Here is a 15,160-nt window from a genome sequence, read left to right on the forward strand (position 1 = left end):
TACCCCAGCTGGAAAAGTAAAATGGAAGAGCTTGGGCTGAAATCAATTAACATCACAGTTATGAGACAGAATTGATGTTCACACTGATGTGACACTTTATACATTGTCAATAAAAGTATTTTAACTCTAAAAATGCAGGCGATGTTAAAGATGTTGGTCGTGAGGCATGAAAAAAGAAAAAGTCAGAAACATTAAAATAAAGTTTCAGTACTCGGCTATATGTTTAATAATAGAAGAGTGAAAAAATTATTCTCCTAGTGCTGTCAATCTTCGCAAACTCAGTTCGTCAAAAGAAGATGTCATGTGTAGACAGTTAAAGCTTAACTTGGAAAGTAAGTGAAGGGGAAAACATCCCCTGTCAGCGTAATAAATAAAGAAGACACATAAAAATACATGCAAATGTAAGATATTGTGGCAGTGCAACCGCAGGAGTGCGACGTTTGTGCCAGTAAAGTGTTATCCTTTAGGCAACCAAAAGTAAAAAAAAATACATATATAATACCAAGGGGTGTACATAGCTTAATTCTTAGGAGGAATATAGATGACTATGTACTGTTTATGGTACCGCTCCGAGCACTGTAGTGTGGATTAAATAAAAGCCATCTTCTGCCCTTTCCAGGGAGCCAGAGAAGCATATTATGGACCTAATGAAGAGGGAACACCCTCAAAATATGTTGTCCAAATAAAAGTTCACTGTTTCTCACAATTGCAAAGTTTACTGTTTGTCACTATGACTCTTATCATCTTTGATGCCATAGCAATTCACTCTGCCCATCAGCACCCAAATCTCTCATTTTCTTTGCAGCCTTTGGTCATCCCATTGAGCACCTGGCTCCTGCCTTTCAGGCAACCAGGCTGAGTGCAGTAGGGAAAGAGACAATTCCCCATGTACTGAGTGCAAAGCCTATCCATATGGTTGAGTTTAGAGATAGGTTAAGAAAGGAGAAAAGGACATATCTTTATTAGAGATGAGCAAACCCGAACCCGGTTCGCTCATCTCTAATCTACATACATATAGCATTAATCACATTGTGAGAAAGTACTATTGGATCATGTTTTTGTTTTTTTTAAGGTACTATGGCCTTTCATAGAAACAAATGTAACATAGACAGTTGTTTATAAATTGTAACTTATATTAAAACAGAATACAATTAAGCTTAATGTAGGGGTGGCAATTGAAAGCCAAAATGTTATCTTTTAATCCATGTCTATGTTGGGGATTGGAGCTCTGCATTAAATGGGTTTTCTCACAATGCAAAGTTATGTCTGACATATAAAAATATATAAATATGAATTATTTTCTTTTAGATATATTGATCTACATTTCGGTACTTCTTTCTGGACCTGATTACTTTCTTGTCTCCTCTGTGAACTTTGACCCTGCCATTGCCGTTCAACAGAGCACAATTCTTCCAATTTCTGGCGCTTTAAGTAAAGCACAGCACTGATTACCATTACTTTTGGGACTGAGCATTTGAATTGAGCTTGTGTGACCATGTCAGTGGATGTCTTAAGATGGTCGTAAGAAAGGACACAATGGCTAAAATCTTTTGCACAATACATTTTAAAGTGTACCTGTCATTATAAATTTCAAAATCTAAATCAACAGTAGATCTGATATAAAGCAAGTTTGCAATATGCATTCATTATTATTTTTGTTGTTGTTATCATGCTGTAAAACAAAGCTGTACTTACCAGAAGTCCAGGTCCAGTCTCCACAAGGCAGATTTTCTGACTTGTGCTGGTTGAAAAAAACAGACTAAACACAGAAATTCCGGTCAGTACAGAGAGTCACTACTAATGTGTGCATCAATCACAAATGCCTTTTCTCTGAGAGCACCGATGACCTGGCAAACACGGGACTTCCTGTTTTCTGACTCTCTGAGAAAAACAGGTCAAAAAACAGGAAGTGGTGTGTTTTCCATGATAACTGAAAGAATAAATAAATAAATAATGAATTTGTATTGCAAACCTGCTTCATATCACTTATACTGTTGATTTACATTTTGAAAGTCATAACCACAGTGACACTTTAAGTAATACTTTTACATTACAAATAGATATAGAGTAGAAGTCTGGGCAAACCTCTTTTTTCACAAGTGCTAGGAAGGGGGAGGATAAAAAATAACAAACTAACCACCTCGGCTGCCTGTAACCTTCTTAAACTAAGTGGGGACCCGGGTGATATGATGTGTCAGGTCTTCTTAGCCAGTCAGTGCCCGAGGCGGGACCCCACTACAGCCAATGACTGGCCATGACACTTTCTATCCCAAGCTGTATCCATGTTTTCCAGGACTCCCTAGGGATGCATCCAACTTGTGCAGCCCCCAGTAATCAAATGGTTTTGCTTATTTCTAATAAATATTATAAAAACAACATTTATTATAGCAAACATAATGAATACCCCAACAACCACATTGACCAAACAGCCAAAGAAGCCCTACTATAAAATCCTTGCGCTCTAGGACACTAGATTAGACATGAAGGAATGGCGTTAATATATATATATATATATATATATATATATATATATATATACACATGTATATATATATATATATATATATATATATATATAGATCAGGACTAACAGATATTCTGAATAAATCTCTTACATACTGTATGCACTAAAACTAATACCACAAGGGTTAAAACACTATCTGCATACTTTGCATTCAATTTATGTTATAAAAGGAATTAAATATATATTCTTACAATGTTCTGTGAAACATCATTGCCCCTTTGTTTGTAGAGTCCTACAGAAATGTACAGCTGAAGAAATGTAGGCACATATCAATAATGTATGCTTTAACTTTGGTTCGTGTTACATCTTTACACTTCTAAGAGATTAAAGAATTACATTTTCATCAAAACCGTGCTTATAATAGCTTGTTCTTCAAGTCATACAGCATTGTGTTAAACAAAGGCTACTTGTTATAGCCTGCGTTTACAGAACAGGTAAGACATACATAACGCAAGTATATGCTGAAGAGTGGTCCAGAATGTTAAGTGATGAATAAAGCATAATGAAGCTATACATTACTTGTACATAGTAAATGTAATAATAATAATAATAATATTATTATTATTGTTTTTAATAAAAAAAAAAACACAAAAAACAACATGTTGGTCTTAAAAAAAACAACAAAAAAAAGCTTTTCAAAATAATTGCCATAAAGGGTTGTACAGGAAAAAAACAAAAATTGATATTTAATCCACAGGATACCAGAAACAGTTGACTCTTTTCCCTGGGCAGTGGCGGTGCTGGTGAACTGCAGATTCAGCTCCTATTCACTTAGGGTACATTACACCTGTGCCACCACTACAAAAGGAAGCGCACCAACTATGTCCAGCTCTGTTTTTTACTGAAGCTTAGGCACTGGAAAGCTGGTTGGTGAGGGAGCCAAGGGTTGGGACCCCTCCGATCAACTATTAAAGGAGAAGTCCGGTGAAAAATGTTATTAAAGTATTGTATTGCCCCCAAAAGTTTTACAAATCACCAATATACACTTATTATGGGAAATGCTTATAAAGTGCTTTTTTTCCCTGCATTTACTACTGCATCCTGGATAAAATGGTGATGTCTCTTCCTGGATGAAATGGTGATGTCATTACCCGACTCCCAGAGCTGTGCGGGATGTGGCTGCTGGAGAGGATGATGGCAGAGGGATGCTCAGTGTCCCTCCAGTGCCCTGTGTCCCTCAGTGTCCTCCTGCCATCATCCTCTCCGGCAGCCACAGCCCCCACAGCTCTAGGAGTTGGGTGGTGACATCACCATTTTATCCAGGAAGTGACATCACCATGTTATGCAGGAAGGGACATCACCATGTTATCCAGGAAATGACATCCCCATGATTTTGAACAATTAAGACTTATCCCTTAACTATAGGATATGGGTAAGATAGTGGGATAGTCTGAATGTTGGGATCCTCCAACAATGGAACAGATCGGCAGTCATGTGTGCTCATCCTCTCTCCATTCATTGTCTAGGGGAGCTATGGAGATGGTGGCATTCTTCTGTCAGAAAACTCTGCCCCTGTGGAGATTCAGTAACCTTACACTTACCCCTGTCCTGTTAATGATCTCAACCCCCTAAATATTAAAATACATCTTCACTATTCTTTGACATTACATTGTATCTAAATTCAATGTAGTGCAGAATAAAGGGAATAAAGCAAAGGAGAAACAGACAGTGAACGCTACCCTAATATTTGGTACTGTTGTCATACAGGAGTCAATCATTCAAAATTATTATAATTGCCATTCTCATACTTGTAACCCCCAATGTTACCAGATTCAGTGAAGAGAAATCATAACCTTAGAGACTATGGTTGTAAATTATCTTATTCTTTTTAAAAGTTGCTACCTAAAGGTTGCTGTTTAGCACCATATGTGTTTGCTATTATTATCTTTTGTCAATTTTTACACGTCAAGCTACAATATGTTTCTTTTACAATGTTTTTACTTCTATCGTAGGTGTTCTATTATAAATGCAGGATTACAGTAGCTATTGTTGTTATTCTTTTCACTGAATTAAAGTGTCCAATTTTCTTTTCTTCTTTGTTAACATTTCCCAGTCTCCCATACATCTAGAATAATGCATAAGTGGGTCATATAAATAAAATCTTTGCAAATGAAAGAACTTTGAAGGTGAGATTCTCTTGGGATACAAGATACTAAAAGACACCTCGAAGATGGATTACTCGTCAATTCCCTAAATGGGAAGATCTTTGCCTTCTATCCCATCGGGAAATATAATAATCTAATTTTAACTCCTAGCGCTGAAAAGAGCCATTAAATTGTATCATTCTTTTACGGAGATGACAAAGGATACTGTACAGTCAAATGCAAAGTGTCAGTATTTTTAGAAGAAATAAGTTCCTGAAAACAAATGATTTCACAAAAAAATTGCTCTACAATATCAGTGAAGACAGGGTCTGGTGTGTAATTTCCGGATGATGGATATCACTGGATGGCTGCTAATTGGTCTCCCAAGTCCCAGTTCAGATGTGGGCTTATTAGTTTCGCCCATTGGAGCCCTTATAATTCATAATGATAGGATTAATGTGTACTAGCTGCTCTGTTGGTTAGTACAAGGTTAAAAGGCAGACTGGATTGCAGATGTCATAGTCATGCTCCTACAGATAGAAGTTAATGTAGTAAAATATTCCATATTCCAGCTATTTATATAGGCAATTATAGCAAGGTCTAAAAATACCAGCTATGTAGGATAAATCATGTAATGATTACTAAGGTCAATGTTTTATGTTGACTTTAACAAATAAGACCATGTTCACACAATGTACGTTTCCTAATAATCTCGGCTGTTGTTGCTGATTTGCAACAATGGCCATGATTGCAAGGAAATTTACGTTGTGCTGCTGTCTATGGACTCACGGCCGGAGTGTATACACATAGCAGTCGCACATTCCTGACAGGTCACAAAATAGAGAGTGTGGCTTTGGCCGCACTCTCCATTGTGTTTAATGGTAAACTGGGATACGGGTGCACACGGATGCGCCCGCATTCCAATTCAATAGAAATTAAGATAACCCGGCCGATACTGCAGCATCGGCCGGTATAATCTTCACTGACACCGGCTGAGTCACAAAACGGCTAATGTCATACGATATATGAACATAATAGCTGAACTGAATAGCTGAAGAGTAGATTACTTTTTTGGGACTAACCAGTCAAAAGTTCTGTTTTTTATTTATTTCTAAAGGATTTATTTGCCTAAGCATTCATGAAGTCCCCTGAGGCAGTGATTTTGGGGGTCCTTTGATATATAACAACCACTGCCAGGAGCTGTCCAATCCTCTGCATGACTAAGTAATCTACTTAACTGGGTCTTGTTAATGACAAGCAAGGAGAATGTTATGTCTATAAAGCTCATCTACTTGGAAAAATGTAAACCTATGAATTTCAAAAGAAATAAAGGTTTGCCCAAGAAATGTTTTTGTTGACCATATCAAATGATTATATCAAATCATATCAAATTATATAAAATTATTTCAAATGATTGACTAAGAACCTATCCAATCCAATCTTCTGAAACACATGCATGACATGTGAAAAGTGTTCTCCAAACCACAACATTCGACACTTGCTTTCCTACGGCTGCAGTAGTTGGATGTTGCCCAAGAGAGTTCTGGAAAACAGCCTGGATACAGCCATTGTCTGAATGTATGTAAGTTCAGAAAATGTTGCCTGCCCCGAACAGTTTGAGAACTTCACTCTACACTACTCTTTAAGAAATCATGCATATTTGATGCTGTTTAGGAGCATCTACAACACCCCAAACACACATTTGTTGCAAATCCATGGGTAATATCAACAAAATCCACAGTTGATTGAGGATTTTGTGGCTGGTTTTGACCTCCCTATTGAAGCTGGAGGGGATCAGCACATCTTAGTTCTTTATAAAATTTAAATTTTTTTTGTCCTGTATATTTTTTAGATTTTGAGTAGTGTTATTGAAAATTACCCTACTCCTTACGTGAAATAAAAATAGGATGGGAATGTTGTTGGGTCTTGATCTGCAAATGGTAATTTAAGTCAAACAGAAGTATAGCTTTTACCAGATTTATAATGAATTTCCTATTTGTTTTTTCTCCAAGAGGGATTTTAAAGTTTAGTGGAAGGATTTTAGAGTTTGTAACAGCTGGCCAGCGGATGAATCCACAGAAAAACAAACATTAATACAGAATTTGTAAAAGGTCATGATAAAGGTGGAACTTCTTGAATATAAGCTAATTACCAGAAGGTTTGCATAAAGAATTACTGCTAGAAACATAGCTGATGAAAATACCATGGAGGACAGTTAAGAGCTTTACTCTTTATTGACCTATATATTTGATTTGATATTCGTCCCTATATCTAAAGTAAAGTAAATTTGCTAGCAGCCTATTAAAATCTTATATGTATTCTAATGGTTACAATTAAAAGTGTTATCCAGGATAAGAAAAACATATCACTTGCTTCAGGGGTGGATTAACTTTACCATAGGCCCCGGGCTGTTCTCCAAGCTTGGACCCCCCCACACCCCACTGTAACTATGGCATTTTTACCATGTACCTGTAAAGTTTTATGAAAAATTATAAGGCAGCATTGTGCTCACTTTTCATTTTGAATTTGGTGAAGGACCTGTGGTGACATCATAGTCACATGATAAGGTCCATCAGTAGGTTCTTTAATGTTACTGAATTGTCTCAAGACTGCAGTTTTGCCCTGATTTTTTTTTAAATCATGGTAAAAAAAGCAGCAATATCTTTGCAAATCATGGCAGCAGTGTAGCCAGGAGAAAAAAACACCACTGAAAGTATAAGTCTTTTTGGGTGGCCATGGGCCCTTCAGGAGCTAAGGACCCCGGGATACGAGCCAAAACGGACCTATTATTGGGTAAATGGAGGTCCACATCCCTAAACCCCCACTAATCAGAGTTTGCATCCTTTCCATTGTTTTCATTTTGTAGCACCATATATACCAGGTACTGTAGCTCATTCCTATTCAATAGGAATAGCACCGTGCCATAACCAAAAAGAAGTTGTAATGCTTGTCACTATGTTAGCATAGTGACCCCTGCCCACAGCCAATGGTTGGGGTCCAACTCCCAGTACTCTTCAGGGCCTGTCATAAAAAGAAGACTCTTCTTAAACTTGCTAAAACTCTGTAAATTCATATATTTTAGAAGACACCCCATTAAAAATTATGGACTTTGTGAAATAAGACATTATAAAATGAAATGGCTCCTATTGGAAAGACAGACAGACATGCAGAAGCTGCAGTGCGGTAAATCTTGTTCTATGGGGTGATAAAGTTGAAAGAGAATACTTCATAAGCCAAAGGGTGCAAAGGGTCATTAGTTATTGCAGAGATAATGTCTCCGCGAATGAGCGAGGTGAAAGTCTTACTGGAAGGGTCTTCAGTATTACTCGAATCTAAACATTGTGGGTAATAAACATCTGAAGCTGCCGGACTGAGCAATTATAGCACAAAGAGAGATTCCCTTCCAGTTTGCCACCGAGACATCGCAAAGTGCCACCTGATATTTCTCATCTTTAAAGCAAACAAAGCTGAAACCTTCAGGGCAATCTGCATTACATCTCAAAAACCCATGTCAGACCTGTGACAGGATCAGACTAAATGTACTATTATATCTTGCTTAAATGTATCTATCTATCTATCTATCTATCTATCTATCTATCTATCGTATCTATCTACCCATCCCTAGGTACCTCTTTTTATTCATTTATGCATGTACCCATTATCTATCTATCTATCTATCTATCTATCTATCTATCTATCTATCTGCTTACATGCATTATCTACTACTATGAAAGTTAAGTAGTGATTTCCCCTTCGGCGTTTCTCAATATGCTAAAATATTTGGCTAATTTGGCATTTAATTATTTCACTAATCTATTACTTATTGAAGTTAATGCCTATACTATATTGATTTTTGAGCACACCATATGCTCCTTTTTTCATTTGTAAGTGTTAATAACAATCCTCAGAAGATTCCATTAGTTCCAATCTTTTCACTGGCTTGGGAATCATTATAATAATGATGATGATACACTAAAATAGATTTTAATTCTTCCGCTGTTTGCTTTGGACATGAAAATAAAAAACACTTACTGTAGGGAAACCAAGTAAATACTTGATAGATCTATAGCTACTGTCTATATCAGGGGTGGGGAACCTCCGGCCCGCGGGCCGCATCCGGCCCCTGAGACCTCCCGATGCAGCCCGCGGCCCGCAGCTCCCCTGTGATGCGTGCCGCTCTGGAGGAGGAAGGAACCGGCATACACAGCATCCTCCGGTGTCTGTGACAGCTGCCGGACACAGGAGGAGGCTGTCTATGCCGGCTTCTTCCCCAGCAGAGCGGCGCGTGTCTTCAGTCTCCTGCGGGCTGCGCGCGATGACGTCATTTCATCGCGCGCCGCCTGCAGGAGAAGACCGGCACAGAGGACCTGGGACAGAAAAGGACATGGGCAGCGTGGGAGCGGAGGTAAGGTGAGTGGGATGTTTATTTTTTTTATTTGGGGGTTAACTAGGCCACCAGGGACATGCCTGATGGGGGGTAACTAGGCCACCAGGGACATGCCTGATGGGGGTTAACTAGGCCACCAGGGACATGCCTGATGGGGGTTAACTAGGCCACCAGGGACATGCCTGATGGGGGTTAACTAGGCCACCAGGGATATGCCTGATGGAGGGTTAAATAGGCCACCAGGGACATGCCTGATGGGGGTTAACTAGGCCACCAGGGACATGCCTGATGGGGGTTAACTAGGCCACCAGGGACATGCCTGATGGGGGTTAACTAGGCCACCAGGGACATGCCTGATGGGGGTTAACTAGGCCACCAGGGACATGCCTGATGGGGGTTAACTAGGCCACCAGGGACATGCCTGATGGGGGTTAACTAGGCCACCAGGGACATGCCTGATGGGGGTTAACTAGGCCACCAGGGACATGCCTGATGGGGGTTAACTAGGCCACCAGGGACATGCCTGATGGGGGTTAACTAGGCCACCTGGGACATGACTGATGGGGTTTAACTAGGCCACCAGGGACATGCCTGATGGGGGTTAACTAGGCCACCTGGGACATGACTGATGGGGGTTAACTAGGCTACCAGGGACATGACTTGGGGGTTAACTAGACTACAAGGGGCATCACTGGGGGGGTTAACTACAACAGTAGGGGCATCACTGGGGGTTAACTACAATAGCAGGGCCACTAGGGGAACAATACCTTGCCTTGCCCCGGGTGCTGCAAACCCACGCTACTAACTGCCGCACACGGTATGCGGCCCTCGAATGATTTTATTAATGCCCGACCGGCCCTCGACATGGAAAAGGTTCCCCACCCCTGGTCTATATGGTCTTCTCAAATGATTCATGATTTAGATAGATAGATAGATAGATAAAGAGAATTCAACTGCAGCACTTCCAGGCTTAAATTGAAAAAATACGTGATTTATTCCATACGTGACATGCAGGGAAAAACAGCTGTTTTTCCCTGCATGTCACGTATGGAATAAATCACGTATTTTTTCAATTTAAGCCTGGAAGTGCTGCAGTTGAATTTTCTTTATCTATATAGACACCTGTGGATCAGGGTGTAACCGCAGGCACCCAGCAAGATTTCATTTGAGTGCTGCGCTAACTTTGCTTTTTCTAGATAGATAGATAGATAGATAGATAGATAGATAGATAGATAAATAGGAGATCAGTCTTAATCCCCACCAGCCACTAAAAGCCTAGTTACCACCAATGTAAAGGTCTCAATGTTTTTTTTCTTTAAACTTGCCTCCTTTCTGCAGAAGAGATATATATTTATAGTAATAAGCTAGTGTATTATGATACTATTTAGTGCAGGGTTAGGGTGCGTTCACACTATGGAATCCGCGTGGATAAGTCCTGGCGGATTCCGTCAATTCTTTCGGCAGACGTCGGAATTCGCCCAGCCATAGAATTGAATCTATAGGGGGGGGGGGAGATGCGCACAGCCACAAGCAGGTAAGAGCGACGCAATCCACTGAACTTATCTTCGCAGATTCCGTAGTGTGAACCCACCCTCAAGCCAGAAGGGCCATAAAGTTCCTTGTATTAATCTAGGTAGGCTAATCACATCAGATAAATGATTATAGAGCCAATTTTGGAGGAACCTCACAACCATCTAATGTTTATGGTGATAAGCTAAGACAAGCTATAACCAGTACATTAGAGTATTAGTAGGGTTAGTAGAGATAACTGTTAGCTAAAGGATCTAATGTACAGTACATGGCCAGCTTTAGACTGGGTGGTGGAAGGATTCATTTTAAACAGGTAACAATTTTTATTCCCCAAATTTTTATTTATTTCTAAATTAAAGCAGCTGAAATTTAATGACTGAAGAGAAAGTGAAATAATTGCACATTTTGTAAACACTTTTTATGTTGCCTTGTACACAGTTTCCTTTAATAAATGTTAATGAGTAAGGTTATTTTACACTTGAAACAATTTTATCTTGAAAAATAAGGAATTTCACAAATTTTATTGAAGCATTAAAAACCTTGGGGGGGATAAAATTATAGACTGTAATCCAAGGCTAGAAATGGAAATTTACTCGCGTTGCTTACTTTTTACATTTGTAATCAAAAACTTTTTTTTATTTTAACTTTCGGCTTAATGCATATCACAACAAATAACTTGCGATTACATTGCATCTCTTTGGCGTAAAGACACAGCACTTACTACTCCCTCCATTAGGTTTTACGTACGCTTAAGTTAAATGCCCGCAAATAAGCCATTTACTACAGGTATTTTACATTGTTGGAATTCAGAAAATAAATATATAAAAATGAGAAAACCTCCTTTTACCAACATTATTTCTTAATGCATAGTCATTAAGCTATCTTTTCAAATGTATATAGACCCTTAAGGGGGGGGGGGGGAGAGAATCAATTCATTAGGAAGCTATACTCCATTAGGCAGCTGTTTACCAAGACTAGAAGATAAAATGTACTTAATCTAAACTACTTTTTGTAAGTCTTCTAATCGCCAAAAATTTAATTCCTTTCTTATTTATTTTTTTTATTTGTGTCTATTTCCTTTCTTTTTCGACACACGCCACATCTGAACCTATCCATGCATGTACGCAAAAATAATTCTTCACATACAAATGTCTTTCCTTATAATAAAAGTGATGTGAAGAAGTTGTTTCTGCCTGGCAGCGGCTCAAACTAGTGTTATTCTTTGTTAGGGAGTCAGTAAAGAAAAGTAATTAATCCCCCGACATCAGGAATCAGGATTTTGCAACACTAAGCTCTAATGAGAGAAATCTGGGCCGCTGGCATTTGGGGCTTAAGAGGACGACATTGTAAAAAAAAACTTTATACACTCATATTTTATGTATTTCTAGACCATACGAGGCGTACGTTACCATTCTTCTGCCATCCCTTGTGACGCTATACACTAAATAAGTATACAAAGCAGATCATACAATTTATTATTTTTAATTATTTTTAATTTGCATAAAATGCCATAAACTGCATTAGGAAAGCTTAAAATATAATTAAAAACAAACCAAAACTTTGATTGTAGAAAATGTATTTATTTGAAAGTGTTGCCAAGTAAACTATTTAAGCGGCTTGTGAAAAAAGTCTGTCCCAGTTATTCTATATGATAGAATAAAGCAATTGAGTCCTTAAGTTCTTCTTCCTGTTATTTAAGCATATTATTTAACTAAATTAGGTTCAGGGCAACTTCTCTGAAATTTTTTTTTTTCAACTGATGTCAATTTTAAAGAGAACATATATCTAAAGTTCATAAAAATTACTAAATAAAATCACAATATATATAAATATATATATATATATATATATATATATATATATATATATATATTCTTTTGTGTTGCTTCTATTGTCTTGAAAAGTTTACAATGAACATTGTACTAGCTCTTAATAATTATAGCATTACTAATAGAATTGAGCGAAGCGCTCATCAAAGCGAAGCGCTTGGCTGGATCAGCACTCCGATCATCACGCCGCCGGGCTTCCTGCATTGCTCTGCTCCCTGCCGCACCACTCCAGGTGCCAGGGAAATGCTGGATCCATTCATGTGAAACTGGGAGAAGTTTCCCAGGAGTGAATCCTGCTTTTTCCCGCATCCTGGGAGGTGTGGCACCGAGCAGTGCGGGAAGCCCGGCAGTGTGATCAGCAGAGCGCCGATCAAATGAAGTGATTCGCTTCGCTTCAGTGAGTGCTTCGGCTCATCTCTAATTACTATGTTTTTGTAAACCTAGTAAAAATTTGGACTATTAAAGGGGTAGTCCTAATACTCAAGGCTATCCCATGTCAACAGGATAAAAGTTAACAATTTATTGGACTGGTAAAGCCCCATCAATGATGAGAATAGAGCAAGACTGTCCCATGATCAAATAGTATACACCACATGTTCCTGTCTAGTTCTTTGTTTTCTCTCTATGAGGCTTCAGATCAATACAAGTGTGTCACAGTTTCCTCCCTTCTTAAGGTCAATGCAATGATCAAATTCCCAGCGATAAGCTTGCTATACCCTAGCCTGTGGACAGAGGTCTACTTTGTAGGAGAGTATCCTCTAAAAATAAATAAAATTTAACCAGGACTTGAATTATGCAAATTACCTATTAAAGGGGCATTCCCACCAAGAACAATCTTCATCTGTTTGCAGGATACAGTAGATGATGTGTCTAAGCAGAGGGGTCCAACAATTGGGACCCCCACTGAGAACAATAATAGGTGGGTCCTGTGACCTCTATTTCTATGCAGCAGATAGCCGACATATGCAATGATGTTCCAATCAACTCCACGGACTTGACAGATTGGAAATTACAGAGCACATCTTACCACACTCTATTAAAACGAAAGCACAGGGCTCAGATATTGTAATTAGTGGAGGTTCCAGTAATTGGGGCATAAGTTCAGAGTGTTCTTAGTAGGAAAATTCCTTTAACTTCAATACTGATTAATTTTGTTTGTTTAATATTGTTTATTACCTGTCAATTTGTCTTTCTCAGAGATTAGGAAAGACACCTGAGTGCTGTATACTGTAAGTCCATGGTGTAAGTCTATTCGGAATCAAAGCATATGTACCACCGGTACATCACTTTTTTTTTTTTTTTTTCAACCATGAATAGATCGGCGCCAGTGCAGGGGTGCCTCAGTCCTTTATTTGAACCGCCGCTCGAATCTCTCCCACAGTGGAAGTCTACTACCAAGCACAGGCCGGGCATGAGGCACTGAAGGCGGGCCAGCCCCCATTGTGATGATCTGCTTTTCCTTCTTTGACGTGGCTCCCTTAGAATCAATGGAGCCGTGTCACAGAGGGTAGAGGACATTGTCACACTGGGGGGGTGGGGGTGGCCATCCCATCTCCAGTGCTTCATTCCCGGACAGTGTTTGGTAATAGACCAGCGCTGTGTGCGGGAACCGGGTGGCGGTTAAAAAAACAAACAAACATGGCACTGTCATCCTTGTGCCAGCGGCGGTCTATTTATGTGAAAAACTAAAAAAAATCAATGTACCATTCCCAAATCCCTTAAGCAGGTGAAAACCAAGTGACTCCAGTCTGAGCTTCGTGACCTGGCTTTGTGTTAGGAACACTTCTAAGCCATGTCTCTTACTTTTATCGCTGATGAAAGCCAGGCCCCCAGCATGACTTAAATGTGTCACATGATCACTGGTGCCAAATACGTGCTTTGACGACTACTGGAAAATGACAGCGGCACATGAGAGACAGAATCAGCACTAAAAAAGAGTGACCAGATTGAAGGTTCGGGGGACTAAAAGACTTCAAACACGTGTATCAAATGGTTAAAGAGGAACCCTGGTAAGAGGAAGGCACTCGCCAGAATGCCTATTTACTCTATATCCTCTTGCACATGCCTTTAAGAAGATTATTCAACCAAACATTTTCTTTATCATAAAAACGGATCAGGGTATAGCATATGGGATCGTGATCCATTTAAAAAAAATTTAAAGGAATGTGAGGGGGTCTAGCCAATGGAAAACTGGAATCCACCAATACCATAACTGAAGTAGTAAAGATGTATAATACTGTGTTCATTACATCAATGAAAAGCCATGAATGTAAATCATAGATAAAGAGCCAAACATAACATTGGTCTAATTTTTTCATTTTGTGCACATGTAGCACTTTGTGTTCTGAAATGTCAATGCTTGCAGGTAACAGAGCTCCTGATGTATTTGGCACACTAAAGATAAACACTACACAAGAAAGAGGAAAACTAAAATGGTGTAATTGTCCAAATTCTGATGAAATGAACAAGTTTAAAAAAGAGGGAAACAAAAGGAAATATAAAATGAACATAAACAGAGAAAACAATAAAATAGGAAAACAGAATTTCTGTAAATTAGCCTGAACTTTTTATAGGCACATCTTACTTTATTAACAGAATTATTTCATAAAACGTTGCTGACAACACTGTATAAACGCTTTATGAGCTGCTCATTTATGAGCACTAATCTGTAGCATTCTAACTGCCCTTGCATATTTTAGGGGATATTACTGGATATTGTCTTCATAATTGTTCTACTTTATATGGCATCTGTTTTTTCATCCTTCAAATTTTACATAGCTTTATTTAAACCTGATGAATCTGTTAA

General features: G+C 38.8%; 1 protein-coding gene across 3 annotated transcripts in view; it reads right to left on the reverse strand.

Moving 5' to 3' along the window:
- Positions 1–15,160, reverse strand: part of CADM2 (cell adhesion molecule 2) — a 1,249,250-nt gene that overhangs the window by 454,445 nt on the left and 779,645 nt on the right. The window lies entirely within an intron of this gene.

The sequence above is a fragment of the Dendropsophus ebraccatus genome, chromosome 11 (assembly GCF_027789765.1).
Source record: "Dendropsophus ebraccatus isolate aDenEbr1 chromosome 11, aDenEbr1.pat, whole genome shotgun sequence".
Lineage (NCBI taxonomy): Eukaryota > Metazoa > Chordata > Amphibia > Anura > Hylidae > Dendropsophus > Dendropsophus ebraccatus.